Source organism: Cupressus sempervirens, chromosome 6 (genome assembly GCF_028749045.1).
Source record: "Cupressus sempervirens isolate cs-2001-9-10 chromosome 6, ASM2874904v1, whole genome shotgun sequence".
Lineage (NCBI taxonomy): Eukaryota > Viridiplantae > Streptophyta > Pinopsida > Cupressales > Cupressaceae > Cupressus > Cupressus sempervirens.
The window spans coordinates 437,741,797-437,758,778 of record NC_143123.1 but is presented as its reverse complement, the minus strand read 5'-3'; the positions used below and the strand labels follow the sequence as shown (position 1 = coordinate 437,758,778).

General features: G+C 33.5%; 1 pseudogene; it reads left to right on the top strand.

The window, feature by feature from the left end:
• The window catches only part of LOC149552930 (FACT complex subunit SPT16-like), a 191,210-nt pseudogene extending 174,444 nt beyond the window's left edge, over nucleotides 1-16,766 (top strand).
• Nucleotides 16,767-16,982: the final 216 nt, after the last annotated feature.

Genomic DNA, 16,982 nt, shown 5'->3' with positions numbered 1-16,982 from the left:
TTAAATGTTTGTATTTTCAAAACCTAATGAGCTATGAAAGTTACTTTTGTATGTAGTCATTATGACGTGTGGTTTATTGATGTTGGATTTTGGGGTTAACTTAGCTTTGACCAATCAGATTGTATTATCAAAGGCTTGGGGAGTTTTTCTATGATGATGTTATGGATTTGATCTTTTATACCTGACCATTATGATGTAGTCACATGTCTTCTTTGATGAGTTTGATCTATTGGTTGTTATTGCTTTCCAATTTCTCTTGTGTAGAACTGAAGTGAATGGTGTGACTTTTCTAGTATAACCTTTGAGTCTTCAATTAGTTATCTTTGGAGTTCTTTCCAATTGCTTGTTTAGGATTGATGTGATTATTGTGAATTTTTTTTATGATGTCATGGCTTGGTATATGTGTACTTGATTTTGGATCAGTCCTATTAGGATGATTGTATTGGTAAAATCTATGATTTTGATCTGTGATATTTTAGTACTTTCTAGTTGCTTGTTTAAGAACTAATGTGTGGTTTATGGTCATATGAGACCTTCTTTTGTTGAGCTTGGGGTAGTTTATCTATATGTCATGTTGGGAAGTGGCTTGCAATGGAGGCCAGAGCCCTAAAGAGGTTGCCTAGGTAACCCATTATAGGTTGATTTAATAAGTGATAACATTTCATCAAATGGTTTAAAAATAAATTAATAAGATATCCACATAAAGTCACTAGGGGGCCAGAGTCCCGAGAGATTGCCAAGGTAACCTTAAAGCTGACTTGTTAGTATGCCTTGTTTGTACAAAAGGATATTGATGCTACATAGAGACACTAAGGGTCCGAAGTTTAGAGAGGCTACTCAAGTAACCTTAGAGTTGGCTCATGTGGTGACACTTGCTCACATAGTAGATCTCCTATGTGTTTGTGTTGCCTCTAGGATTAGATGATACTTGTGTCTTAGTACCTTTTGAAATAGTTTTCTTTCGAGTGTTTCCTTGACCTAGATGTTGGTTATGAATTGTGTTTTGATATTTGTATGGGACTTGAGTTTAGCTCCTTAATGTAGTAGGAGTGGGCCATTTAGGTTCCACCAGGTCGGGTGGTAGTGCATTTTTATTATACCATTGAGATCTAACCATTGGATGCCATTGCTAGATGTATTTGTGTAGTTGATCCTTTCTTTATGATCTCGTATTCTTGGTAGATGATTATTCTCTATTGTATTGTATTTTATTTCATAGATCTTACGAGATGATGTAATCTATTTAGTGATTTATATTCTTTCAGCCTTTCATACTCTATGACATGTATAGTGGATAATTGTGCATTCTGATTATTTTCAAGTGACATCCTATAATTGTATATTATTTATTGGATTTGTACTTATGATTATTCCATGATGTGGATTTTAGTTATGTATTGGATTTAGTATTTAATTAAACTTAAATCTGATTCTACGTCATGTGACCCTTAGGAGATGTAACCTATTTATGATGGTTGTATGTATGTGAGTTATTACTTCCACTATTTTAGCTCTTGTTATTATTGCTTCCACTGTATTATATCTATTGTTGTTAACTTATTATCTTTCAAAAAAAAATGTTGGACGAACTTAGTGAAAATTTAGGTTATTTTCTTTTGGGTTCCCTAGCAGGGTGTTACATTTTCCTTGTCTCTTTCCCTATATGCTTCAATGTCTTCATTCAATACCTTCCTTTTGTGTTTAGCCTTTTGAAAACTATTGCTCCCCATGTAGACAACAATTCAAGACACCTTATCAAGGTTTTAGCCACCTTTTCAAGCAATAAGCCCCAAACCCTTTTTTTTTCCTTTTTCTACAAAAGCATTTTTGAAACTTGTGAAAAGACAAAAAATTATGATTCTTGGGTTTTTTATGGCAATTTTTTTTTGGGTAAAAGTTCACCAGCAAAATGGATCGGGTACTCGATTCAATATTAGATACTCCATATAGGATCTATCCTCAAAATTTGCACCAAAGTCAAGGGCGTAATCAAGTGGGGATATATTATCTAAAATAGGAACCACTTTTTTATGGGACCACATTTTTTATGTGACTATTACAATTATATAAATTGTTAATATATTAATATTTTTTTAATGTATAATGTTATATGTATTAGTATTTTGTATTTAGTATTAGCATATTCTAATATATATTATAATTACATACTATTTATATATTAGTATTTAATATATAATTGTATAAGTATACATTATATATGTGTTAGTATTTATTATATAGTATACCTATGATAATATAGTACAAAAATATATTTTATAAAATATAGTATCTATTATACACACACACACATATGTGTGTGTGTATATCTATATCTATATATTAGTATTTATATGTTTCTTATAATTGATTGTATGGGTTGACATGTTTCAGGACAACATATTTTTAGGGCTCTGAATTGATGATATGGGTCAAAGGGGGTAATAGGAAAACCTATGACCCCTTTCAACATATTTTCATAACAACATATGTCCCTAGGGGTCCTTGTAACCCTAGGGACATATTATAATTGATCATATGGATTGAATGGGGTCATAGGTGATCAAAACATGGTCTTGGAAAATGTAGAGGATGTTGGCACAAACAAAAATGGGAAAATATCAAAATCTATTTTTTAATATTTTCTATGTTCTAGTATTTTTCATTTTTGGAAGTCTCCAGGGTATTTCTAGACCTCAACAATTACAAGCAGATGTAGCTATGCTTAAACCTAGTCTATTAAATGATGAACTTTAGAATATCTTTCCATAAATTCTGACAGTTCATGATTTTGAGCTACAAGTAGAAAGTTATGACTTCGAAAGGTAGACATAATTTTTAATATAGATTTTTGTAGTTTTTATAGTTGTTAGAGTTTATTTTGTAATTAATTAGCTTATAGAATTTTCATTTTAATTTCCAAGGGATAGTAGTGACCCTTGGGATCCATAAAACTTGTATTAAATTTATTTTCAAATTGAATGGATCACTTTTGGCTTGCAAAAACATCTATTGTTGTATTTTAATTGCTTTCAATTAAATCACAATACTACAAGTTCTACGCTAGGTATTGTAATTTGATTCTTAATTTGGATCAATAGGATAGCATATGACCCCCTTTGACACTTTTTATGACAAAATATGTTACTAAGGGTCCTTGGACTTCTAGGGACATAATATAATTGATCAGATTAGTTGAAAGGGGTCATAAGATAACCTATAACCCATTTCAAGACATTTCATAATAATGTATGTCCCTCAGGGTCCTCAGACCCCTAGGGACATATTGTAATTGATCATATGAGTCGAAAGGGGTCATATGATAGTCTATGGCCAAGGTGTTTTTTAGTGGTGAATATTCATAATTTAGCAAATATTGGGATTTCTTAGTGTTGATTTTGGCAATTTTTGAGCCATTATATGGTGGCCCAATTACCTAACTTTATCAGGGCTAGTGGGTCATTACTCCTTTCAATCACCTAGCATGGATTCACATTTGACTTCTTTGGTAGCATTATTCACCCTTCATGCAGTCAACTTAGTTATTCTAATCGATGTCATGTTCACCATCCCTCAGTCCATTAGATTTGCATATGTATGGGTGATTTGCCTAGTATTTAATTTTAATTCTCTTTAGTCAACCCATTTTGGCAATAATTTTCCATTTTGCATTGGGTTCATTGACATATTTAGCCTACTAGAATTCATATCAAGTGATATAAATTTCATTTCCCCTCATTTTTTTAATCCTTGATTAGTGATTGGCATCTTGATGTAAAATTCTAGATTTTTGGCACATCGCACAAGAGATCATAGGGAGGGTTCCTTTATAAAAGCTATTACAATATCCTGGCTACCAACAACAAGTGCAAATTTGTTCTACTTTTAGTTGTTGAAAAATTCTAAATTTCATGATTTAGGTAGTGTGTCAAAATTTTTGGTTGTTTTAATGACACTTAACTTTAGAACCACGAAATTAATGTTTAATTTTGAAAAAAACTATTATTCGTTAATGTATATATTTTATGTCTAGTAAAATAAAATAATTCATCCAGAAAATTAATATTTTACTAGAAAATAATTTTTATTCACCAATGCATATATTTGTGTGGTTTTAAAAATAATAGAAATTGTCCAGATTTTGTACATTGTTTGAGAGATGATGAATGATTTGCCAATGGACATTATTATTTTTCTTAATAAATCTATATTTTTTTACAAAAAATATTAATTATTTTGTTAAGTGTTCTTACACCTTTCACCAAGCTCTTACACATTTCTCAACAAGGGGGTCCCTTAAAATATACCCTGTCTATGACCCCTTTCAACACATTTCATGACAACATATGTCCGTAGGGGTCATTGGACCCATAGGGACATATTATAATTGATCATATAGGATGAAGGGTGTCATAGGATAACCTATAACCCCTTTTGACATATTTCATAGCAACATATGTCACTAAGGGCCCTTAGACCCCTACAGACATATTATAATTGATCATATGGGTTGAAGGAGGTCATAGGTTAACCTATGATCCCATTTAAGACATTTCATGAGAACATATGTTTATAGGAATTTTTAGACACCTAGGGACATATTATAATTGATCATATGGATTGAAGAGGATCATAGGTTAATTTATAACCCCTTTCGACACATTTCATGACAACATATGTCCTTAAGGGTCAAAGGACCCCTACAAAAATATTATAATTGATCATATGAGTCGAAGGGGGTCATAGTTTAACCTATGACCCATTTTGATACATTTCATGACAACATATGTCCCTAGGGGTCCGAGGACCCCTAGGAACATATTATAATTGATAATATGAGTTAAAGGGGGTGATAGGTTGACCTATGATCCCTTTCAACACATTTCATGATAACATATGTCCCTAGGGATCCTTAGACCCCTAAGGACATATTATAATTAATCATATTGGTTGAACAGAGTCATATAATATCCTATGGCCCCTTTTGACATATTTTATGACAACATATGCCCCTAGGGGTCCTCAAATCCTTAGGTACATATTATAATTGATCATATAGATTGGACCTATGACCCCTTTCACCACATTTCATGACAACATATGTCCCTAGGGGTCCTCACCCCTAGGGACATATTATAATTGATCATATGGGTCGAAGGGTATCATAGGATAACCTATAATTACTTTTGACACATTAATGTTAACACATGTCCCTAGGGGTCCTCAAGCCCCTAGGGAGATATTATAATTGATCATATGGGAATAAGGAGGTAATAGGATAACCTTTGATCCTATTTGACACATTTCATGTCAACGTATGTCACTAAGGGTCCTCAGACCCCTTGGGACATATTATAAATGATCATATGGGTTGAAAGAGGTCATAGGATAATCTACGAACCCTTTTAACAAATTTCATGATAAAATATGTCTCTCAAGGTCTTTAGACCCCTAGGGATATATTATAATTGATCATATGGGTTGAAAGGGGTCATACGATAACCTATGACCCTTTTCAACACATTCCATGAAAATATGTGTCCCAAGGGGTCCTTAGACCCCTAGAGGAAAATATAATAATTTATAATATGGGTTGGTAGGGGTCATACAATATCATATGAACCCTTTTGAACACATTTCATTACAACATATATCCCTAGGAGTCCTCAAACTCTCAAAGACATATTATAATTGATTATATGGGCCAAAAGGGGTCATAGGTTAACTTGTAACTCCTTTCGATATATTTCATTACAACATATGTCCCTAGGGGTCCTTGGACCCCTAGGGACATATTATAATTTATTATTATTAGAATTTTTATAAAACAAATATAACCAGAATCCAATGAAAGACATAGATTAGTAAAGAGGAAATAAAATTGTCAAAATAACAATGCAAATTATTTTCTCTGATGTAAATGCTCAAAGACATAATAGCATCAATATTTTCTAATATGTAATACATAAGAGCTAGCCTATTTATATAGGTAAGAGCTAGGAGGATACTTGGACAAGAGTGAGACAAGTATCTCAACTTGGAGGAAGTAGAGTCCCAATGGAATCAGCCACCTACCATCCACCTACCATCTAGAAGGGTGGTGTCCAAATTGAAATTTACCACATGTGATATCTTAAGAGTACTTGGAGTCAAAAGGATGACTCATGATATCCTACTAATAATAATATCCAAGAATATATAATTTATCTTAATTTATGAGCTCACTTAAGTAAACTTAATATAAGAGTTAAATGGAAAAGAAACATCTACTCTAACACCCCCCATAAGTGCAACTTAGGGAGTACTATAATGAAATATATAGCTAATGGGTCCTAACATTGAAGACATATTAGGTATCCATGTACAACTAAAAAGCATCCTCTCATAACCAGAGAAAAAGGAGAAAACCTAGTGGGACAAAACTCCTATCTAAAAGAGAGTAGAAATGAAGCTAAACAACTCTAGAAGAAGACACCTGTTGCACCCCAAGAAAGGCACATAAGTGAATGAACTTTCTCTTAGTGAAGGGTTTGGTGAAGAGGTTTGTAGTATAATTAGATGTTTGGTAGTACTAAAGGTCAAGGAACTTCTCATGGATAAGCTCTTGGATATAGTGCATGTGAATCTCAATATGCTTGGTCCTTTGATGATGGACTGGATTATGAGAAATAGCCAAATAGCCAAAGGAATTCCAAACTCGGTAAGGATGTGATGAAGCCAAATAGCATCAATGGATGCATTAATGTCTCCTTGATACACATCCTTAGTGAATGAAAGAGCAATACCATACTACTTCTTGCTTGACCAAGAAATTGAACTAGAACCAAGAGAGAAGTAGTGCCCAGAAGTAGACTTGTGATAAAAAAAATTACCTACCCAATTTGAATCTGTATATCCCACCAAGTTAATATCTACACCCACTACATAATAAATTCCATAACTATGAGTAACCTTGATGTAATGAAGAATCCAATTAGTTGCTTTCTAATGTAGCTCATGTGGTTCCTACATAAACCTAGAGACCATGCCCACAACATATGAAATATCAGGCCTTGTGTGCATTAAGTATATGAGGCTACCAAACAATTGATGATATAAGGTTTCATTAACCAAGGGTGAAGAAAAAGAACCCTCAAGTTTCACCCCTGACAAAAATGGAGTCAGTGTAGATTTGCAATCAGCCATGTGAAATCTGGAGAGCATATCAAGAACATACTTAGGTTGGCCAATAAATATACTAAAAAGTGATTGAGAGATCTCAATCCCTAAAAAGTAATGAAGAAGGGCTAAGTCAAACACTAAGAACTGATCATGAAGGGTAGTTTATACCATTGTGATGTGAGATGAGTGACTCCTTGTAGTCAACAAATCATCAACATATATGATAAAGAAGGTGAGAGTATCATCCTACTGCAAGATAGAGAAGTTCAGATTATAATGGCACCAAGTGAACACAAGTGATAGAAGGAAGGAGTCCATATTTGTATACCAAGCTTGTGGAGCTTGTTTAGGGCCATAGAGGGATTTTTGAAAGTGGAAGACAAGTATAGGATCCTCAATGAAACTTTGTGGCTGCTCCATATAAATCTCTTCCTAAAGGTCACCGTGAAGAAATCCACTCTTCACATCCTTTCGACATACTTCCCAATGATGGGATGTAGCAATGGAAAGAACAAGTTATATAGAATTCATATTTGAAATTTCTATAAAGGTCTTAGAGAAGTCAATTCTAGGAACCTAGGAGAATCCTTTGGCAAGTAGGCAAGCCTTATACTTATCATTTGACCCATCTGCTACAATTTTTTTTCAATAGATTCACTTGCACCAAACAAGTTTTCTTCCCTTAGGAACAAGGACTAAATCCCACGTATGATTTCTCTCTAAGGAACTAAACTCTTCTTACATAGTAGTATTCTCCTCAAGAACATGAGAAGCTTCTTGAAATGTTTGTGGACTAGAAGCTATAGCAATAAATAGATGTGGAGCATGCTCAAACTGAGACCTCATTCTTCTCTCATTTGAAGGATCATCAACCCAATCACCTATTGATTCTAATGTCTATCAAGCCCAACGAGGTGCAATATCTGGATCATGTGGAGAATCTAGAGAAGAATCATTCTCTGAATTATGACTAGAGGAAAATAGATCCTCATCATCATCATTTGAAGTAGAAGAAGATTCATCATCTAGATTAGAAGGATCAAGAACTTTAGAAGAATTATCATCATGTAGTCACAATGTATGCATAGGAATGAATGATGGAGAAGTGATAAAATAAGAATTGGAGATATCTTCCTCAAAGTGAACACTCCTCTCAATGAAAAGCTCATGTGTGGTGGGATGGAGAAGACTATAGCCTTTGACACCATTTGGATACCAAAAAAATATACAAGGCTTGCTTTGTGAATCAATTACCATGCATTTCTCAGCTGGAATATGGGTCCATGCAGGAGACCCAAACACTCGAAAGAGTTTGACTATAGATTTTCAATTGGTCCATGCTTCAAAAGGAGTTACCTTTTTTTATAGCTTGATGAGGAACTCAATTCTTAATGTAACATGCATAGTTGATGGCCTCTACCCAATATTGAGGTGCCAATGATTTGGAATGGATCATACTATTGGCCATTTCTTTTAAGGACCTATTCTTCCTTTTGAAAACTCCATTCTATTGTGTACTATAGGGAACTATGTGTTGAAGATTATTTCCTTCTAAGATATAGAATTGCTCAAACCTTTGGCTGACATATTCCCCCCCTTATTTGTGTGCAAGACTTTGATGAGCTTCCCAATTTGTTTCTCTACAAAAGATTTGAACTCTTGGAAATGCTCAAAGACTTCAGACTTCTATTTGAGAATATATACAAATGTGTATCAAGAAATATTATCAATGAATGTTAAAACATATTTGGCTTTTCTGAAAGAAGGATGTGGAAATGGTCCTGACAAATCACTATGTACTAGCTCCAAAAATTGAGTGGCTCTCCATGCTTTGCCTTTATAGATTTTTTTTTTAGGATTCTTGCCAACAATGCATCCTTGACAAAAACTATTAGAAAATTGAATTGAAGGTGACCCTATAACCATATCATGTTGACTAAGTTGTTGTAAGTAGTGGTAGTTCTAGTGGCCAAACTACTGATGCCACAAATGAATCACTTTATTAGAGTGAGTGTGTAATGTTAGCGAAGATGAATTAGGACAAAAGTGAGAGAAGTGATGCAATATTGATTGATGTTCTACCTTTCCTACGATAATTTTAGACCCATTTATCATCTCACTAATAACCACCATATCTAGAGTAAACTCAACTCACTTGCCAAAGCTTGTGTGAGTGATATAATAAACAAATAGGAGATTAGTTGACAAAGATGGAACACATAAAACATCATGAAATGTCCCTTCACTCATTTCAACAAACCCTCTCCCATGCACTTCAACATGAGTTCCATCACCGAAAAGAATGGATGGCATAGAACATGACTCTAATGAGGAAAAAAACTCTTTTGATGAAGCCATGTGTTGTGATGCACCTGAATCAATAATCCATGAATTTGGTTATGAGGAAAAAACTATTAGGGCCTTACCTTTTCCTTTTCCTTTATTTGATTCCTTGGAAGATATTGGGATGAATTTGTCTTGGTTGAATTAGGTACTTTGATATTGTTCCTTTCAAGAAGATGGGACAAGTGATCAATTTGCTTCTTCAGACATTTATGTTCATCATGACCAAGTTTCTTACAATAGGAACATGTTGTTCTCTCCTTCTTGGGCTTTTTTTTTGAAGAAGAAGATGCATCATTTACTGCTCTTAGAGTAGAAAAATTCTTTTCTTGATTGTTTTCTACTTGGCACTTTTGTTTCTTTTCTCGCTTAGGGGGCCCTCTTTATTAATTCTCTTGTGCCCTAATTTGTAGTCAAGGCATGAGACTTAGATGGATTTATTGTGCCCATATGGATCAACTTATCCTACTCCTTTGTGAGTTCAATTGTAAACTCATCAAGAGAAGACATTGTGTAGTTGTTTCCTATGACACTTTTAGTAGCATAGAAGGTAGAAAAAAAAACAAAATATGTAGCACCAAGCTTGGAAAGAATACTTAGGATTAGTTATGAATCTTTCTTCTCAATTTTACATTATTTCAACTACAATGTTAAAGAATTCAACTTAGTGAAGAAGTCTTAAATAGTATCAAAGTTGCATGGATTTAATCCTATCAATTCATTCTCTAATTGATTCCCTCTCAATTAATCTTTCTTTCCAAATAATCCTTCTAATGTTGTCCATACATTATTAGGAGTTGTAGATGATTCTACATGAAAGAGAAGCTCTAGAGATATAGCCATGCACAAGGTACCATAAGCTTCATCACATTTATTTTGCCATTTAGGCTTTTCAACAAGTAATGTTGGTTCAAATTCAAGACCCATTGTTACTCTATACAACCCTAACTTCTTAAGATAGATTGTCATTTTAGACTTCAACTTATAATAGTTATAGGGTGTGAGTAATGATATTGTTGAGTGATCCATTTTAGTGAAAAAATAAAGATTTTATTTTCAAAATGATAGAGAAGCAAGGTTAACACAAGAGATTAATGAGACCACAAGAGAGTACACACAAGACTACCCCACCTTTTCACTAGATCAAGAATCACCCCCCCAAAAATGCAATGATTTTGGCACTTTATAATTCAATGTTTATACAATTGCAACTTTAAAATATGGATCAAAGTGGACTTGATTTTTCAATTAAAACTTCCAATCTAAAGCAAATGAAGACTTATACAGTCAAGACAAAGGATTTCTATGAATCCAAAATATTACAAGTGCCAAATTTTGGCCAAAGGATGAAAGTCCAATTTTTATCGAAATAAGACTATTCTTTTATAGAATATTTTAATTCTTCATAAAAAATCACACATTTTCAAAAGAAATGGTACTCCAAAATCTGTATGTATGAGACCATACAATACTTTGGAAGTTGCAAAATGTATGATTACATAGGTAAAGTCATGAAAACCTACAATTGTAGATTACCATATGCATCCAAAAATCAAAATTAACACCACCATTGCATTATTTGGAAGTTTATACCCCCCCAAAAAAAAAATTGCATCCAATTTGGAGTCTAGATGACCAAGATATGGCCATTCAAAGTTAGACTACCAAAATGATTGCAATTGAAGAAGGGTAATTTAAAAATCTACATGATTAAACTTGATAGGCTAGTGGATGTCACAACAGAGCAAAAATGATTCATAGAGATGAACATATGGACATCAAATTTAACTTTATGTGGTTCTATGACATATATTTGTAATTGATGTAGAACTCTATTTTGGATGAAAGAAAAGTTGTTTTTGACTTTCTTGAGACTTTTGGATGCAATGGTAAGGTTTATTTGGCTTGAAGATGCTCTATTTTGCATGCCTACCTCTAGATTTGAGCTACAAGTATGTGTTTGTAACTAATGCAAACAAACTCTAATTTCAATGAAACAAAAGCCAATCTTGACTTTCTCAAGCCCTTTGGATGCAATGAAACTATTAGAAATGCTCTAAGAATCCTCCAAATTTCTACAATCTATAGATTAAGAAAAAAAACACATATGCAAAAGAGGAATTACAGGGCATTCATAAATCCTTTCTAATTCTCCAGTTCATATAGAAATGCAAGAGAAGAGAATACAAGATTTTATGAGACCTCTAATAAAAAATAATCTACTCTTTCAAAATTTCTCTGATATCAAGTTAGAATTTGTATAAAACAAATTTAACTATAATCTAATGAAAGACATAGATTAACCAAGAGGAAATAAAATTGTTAGAATACTAATTTACAAAAAATGATCTTTGATGTAAATGCTCAAAGGCATTATAGAATCAATATTTCCTAATATGAAATACATAAGAGCTAACCTATTTATATAGGTAAGATCTAGGAGGATACTTGGACAAGAGTGACACAAGTATCTCAACTTGGAGGAAGTAGAGTGTAGTGCCTCTTGTTTTTGTAGTCTATACTTTGGTTATTTTGATTTGAGAGATACTTGATACTCTTATTATTTATAATTTGATATGACCTAAGGGTCAAATGTTATACTTTGATTTAGTACTAAATATTCTTTACTTCTATGTTGTTCAATTTATCATATTTGCATGTTGATGCCATTTTGAGGTGATAGTAGGTCTATGATGATATCTGATTATTTGGGATTTAGATATATTTTTGTTTATGTTATGTGATGGATTTTATGCTATGGTGATTATGTCATTCTTGTCTCTTTATTCTTTATGAAAACATGAGTGATGTAAATGGATTAATTAGGTATTTAATGAATTATTGCTTTAGCTATGATATCCCTATTGGGCGAGTATGAGCATTTCCCTATTTTTTGGGATGGGGGTTAGGGGTTTTGCATAGTTATGCTGGCCATTTTTGCATATAGACTCCAAACCCAGATTTTATTTGATATTTGTGGCTTTTATTCCCTAAGACCAAATGGGTTTTAATTTTGAAGTTTTTGAGTTTTGAAGTTTTTGCCTCAATTTGTATGTCATCGAGTTTTCTTAGGTTTTCTTGGCATTGTGTTGGTCATGGATTTAAATTATTTGTAGGGTGTCAATCTAACCATTGTTGCATCCTTATGTTTGTATTGGAATGCATGCAATATCCATGTTCCTAACTTTTTGTTCTTTTGAGTGATTTCATCTCTAGTGTTATTGTTCTGATCAAACCCTTGTTTCTATTTCATGGATGCTAGGATTCGTGTAGAATCCATACTTCCAAGCTTGTTTTTGGTTGAGTGTTATTTTTCTTGTGTTCTCATCCAACCCTTGTTTGTATGATCTTTGTGATGGTGATACATCCACACATGAGCACATGCATGTGTGCTTGTTGGGTGCTTACGAGACTTGACATCCTAGTTTCTATTAGTTGAGATATGTTCATTGGGGTTGGGATGAGAATATGCATTTCCTATGGGCACTCCTCTTGTGATGAGCATGGGTATGTAGGGTAAGTTAGTGGAGGGGATTCTCTCATAACCCTGGGCTATGTATTTGACAAGGTGTACATGTAGAAGTTTCTAATAAGTGACAACAAAATAAATTCATAGGAAAATTAACTAAGATATGAAATTAATTGCCAAACTCTTGAGGGGAATGGTTTGTAAATATATGTTGACCTTTCAAAGGTGGTGCTGAGGGGAACGGTCAGTGATTCATGGTCCATATGATTTAGCCAACAACACATTAGCCTCCCAAGGGTATACTGAGGGGATCAATTGTTATCATGTTGAGATTAGATGTCTAGGAAACCTACTCTCCACTAGAGTCCCTACATAATTGACCCATAGATTGTCTAACTAGGACCTGTTGTACTTGCATTGTCTCATGATCTTGGTTGCAATCCTCTTTAATGTCTAGCATGAGTGATAGCCATGGATGTTTGCTTTATGTGTGGTTGTGATTGGATCATTATATCCATTAGCATGATGAGAGTAGATCTATGGGTTCCACATGGTTGGGAGGTGTAGCTACCTATACCATTGCTAGGGACTGGTGTATAGAGACAATCTATTTCCAATTGAGACCGATGCTTGATGTTCACTTGGTATTTTGGGTTTTTATGAGTATGTTTCCTTGTAATTTATGCTTTCATTGGAATGTATGGATATCATTTTAAAATTATGTTAGCTTTCATTTGATGCATTCCTTTATATGATGTTAACATGTGGTTAGCTAATGGGATTCACTACTAGTTGGAGTATCTATGCTTTGATGGATTAGCATGTTAGATCTTGTTCTTATTAGTAACTTTTGTAGTAGTAATGCCCTCATAAGACAGCTTCAACTATCTAGCTGGAAGTTTGGGATGGTATGTGTAGGTGATGGCTAGGACCTTTGAGGTCTCATGATGCTATTATAGTTGGGAGGAATTGTGCACAAGTTTCTATTGTGTTGGTGCTTAGATATATATTTTTTCCTTCATATGATGTTTGGTTTATGAACCATGTATGTACATTGTGATGTTTCTTTCTACATGTTCCTTCATTTTCTATTATGATTTGGATGGATAGACATTTAATCCTTCCTATTTCATGGCATCTTTCATTTCATGTGTTCGAGTGTCCAAGCCTCAATTATAGTGGATGCGGTACTCCTCGGTGTGGAGGTTCTCACTCTTTTTCCTATTTGATTGTTCATCAGGTTGTTTCTTTTCAATCTTGGATGATAGTGGTTCAACATTGGGCAATATTGGAAGAGTATCACATGCCTTAAGGAGAAAGATCATATGATATTGGAAAGTATTGCACCATAGTAGTGGAAAATATCGTACGATACTAGTGAAGTATCGCCTGACCATATTTAGAAGTATTACCTAGCTACAGTGAAAAGTATTGCCTGGGAAAAAAGTATTGGCTAGCTATAATAATAAATATCCTCTGATTGTTGTCAAGTGTTTCCTAATTTGTTGCAAAAACCTACTCAGTAAAACACCAAGTATGTGGACTTTTTGGTTGAGAGTTGAGTGGTGTTTTGTGTACCCTTTAGGGTTGTACTCCTTCCTAGTTAAAAAAATTCTCTATGAGGTTTAAAATATATAGTTTAGGTATAAGAATAATTCATTATAATTAAGATATATTTTAATGTATGTAACAATTCATTTGAGATAAGTTCCTGACTTCTCTGAGATAAGATAAAGCTTCTAGGAAATTTTAGGGCTTTTGAAATTTAGACTTAACCAAATTTCAAAGCTTTAGGATTTCAAACTTAGCCAAATTTCATGAGTCAACATTATCTTTTAGCATGGTGTCTAGTAGATGAGTGGATGTAACTTTGAGCCCTCATCTTTTGCATGACCGTTTTTGGTCTCTGCTTGTGATTCTTGATTATGATATGAATAGTGGATATGGACTTTTATGTCTAACCATGATAGGAGATTTTACCTTGGGATTGAATGGGAACATCCCCTTGGTATATTCTCATGATTCGTGTGGTCTTGGTTTGTGAGTTGTAGTTTTGAGCTTGGAGATCTTTGGAAGTAGTTGTAAGGCTTTTGTTGGTGTAGGTGAACATGTGAGTCTTGCCATGTTCCCTATTCTCATCACCATGTCCTTGTGTTTCATTATTGCACTTGGTTACTTTATGTTGTTCTTAAGTAACTTACCTTAAGAAAAAAAGTATTTAGTGCATGTTTTATCCTGGTGTTCCAAGGACCTCTAGGAAGGGCATTACAATAGATTTCATAGATTTGTGAGCAATATAATAATGGCTAATGTTAGAAGGAATAAATATAATGCAAGAAGTGTTAGGATTAATCTTAGATAGAAATAATAATTACATGCAAGTATAAAAAAAAAAAAAAAAAAGTTCACACAAAAGAGAACACAAGACACAAAGATTTAACGTGGTTCACCCAAACCCTAGGCTATGTCCACCAAACAACAAGTCCAATATTATTATGATCGAGCAATTACAACTTGATTACAATCTATAATCCCTTGTAGCTCAATACCACCACAAGAAGTGATTTTTGTATCACACCTTATGGAAAAATACCTAACTCTAAGTCCCTTTATAAAAGTATTTTTTTCATTTTAGGGTTATAGTTAATTACAATATGTTAGCCCAAAATTATTGACAAAATATTTGAGATAAAATAGGGTCAAATTTTTTTCCCTAAAGAATTATGAAGTATGTATAGTGTTTCCCTAATCAGTCACCACAAACTAATAATCTCCCACTTAGGGACTAATTAGACTCCATACTAGACAACAAGAAGGGATAATAGTATTAATCTGACAAATTATGAGAATATTAATAAGACTTTTATAAATGAAACTAATGGTGGAAATGATAAGGCATATATAGAAAATAGAGAAGAATATTACATCAAACAAGGTAGTATCAGGGCCAAGTATTGAACCCTCTTGATAACCTAGTTGTCTACAATTTCCTAAGGTGGAGAAATTATGTAGAGATTGGTCAACCACCAATTTAGAGAGTTACAAAATACAAGATTGGATTAAGGTATACTAAGGTAGATACTTGATATCTTTGATTACAAATCTTGATATGGTGATATGAGGCATTACATTCAAAATTCATGACTACTATTTTTGTAGCAACCTTTTCTAGATGAGACCTAACACATTAATCATAGAGAAAATTGATATATTTGTATCAAATTATTAAACACTCATTTTTTTAGCCAGTAGAGAAGAAGATGATTACATCGCTTCATTTTCATTTGCATAACCATATTATGGTGGCAACTAAGAAGACCAAAGATGTCCAATTCTATGTGGAGGTAATGGACATGGTCCAAACTTTAGGAGGGGAAAGATGGTCAACGTATGATCCTAATGAAATTGGGGAAGAATAAAAAGAGAGGAAAATGAAAAATAAAATAAATGCAGAGTTTCAAGGATTTGCTAAGTGAGTAATAGAACTATGGGAGCAACCTCGTCTAAAATATTTTGAGCTAGAGTTTGATATACCATTTAGAGAGTTAGGCTTTCATGGAGTTCCATCTAAAACCTCTCTTTTTATTGTTCCCACTATAAAATATTTGGTGGAGTTGGTTGAAATACCATTCTTAGCAATAACCATTAGTGAGATTGGAAAAAGGCATTTGATATGGTGATTGTTTTCAAAGACTTCAAGCGGGATGTACTCCAGATTGATGCCATTCCAAAATATTCTCTTGATGGCATCAAAGAATGACTAAACTCCATGAGAGTAAAACATGGGATGAATTAGAAGCTAGATCCATAAATGTAGACAAGGAAAATAGAGATGAATCTGGTAGTGAAGAGGAAAGATGAAGGAAAATGGTAAAATCTATAGGGAAGTCTTGGGAACTTGAAAGCTGTTATAACACAATAAATAAAAATTTAATGACTTTTAGTTTCCCTAGCATTCTACAAAAATGGCCTGGGTTGAATCTCTTACCTATGCTTTCCCTTTCCCAAAGAC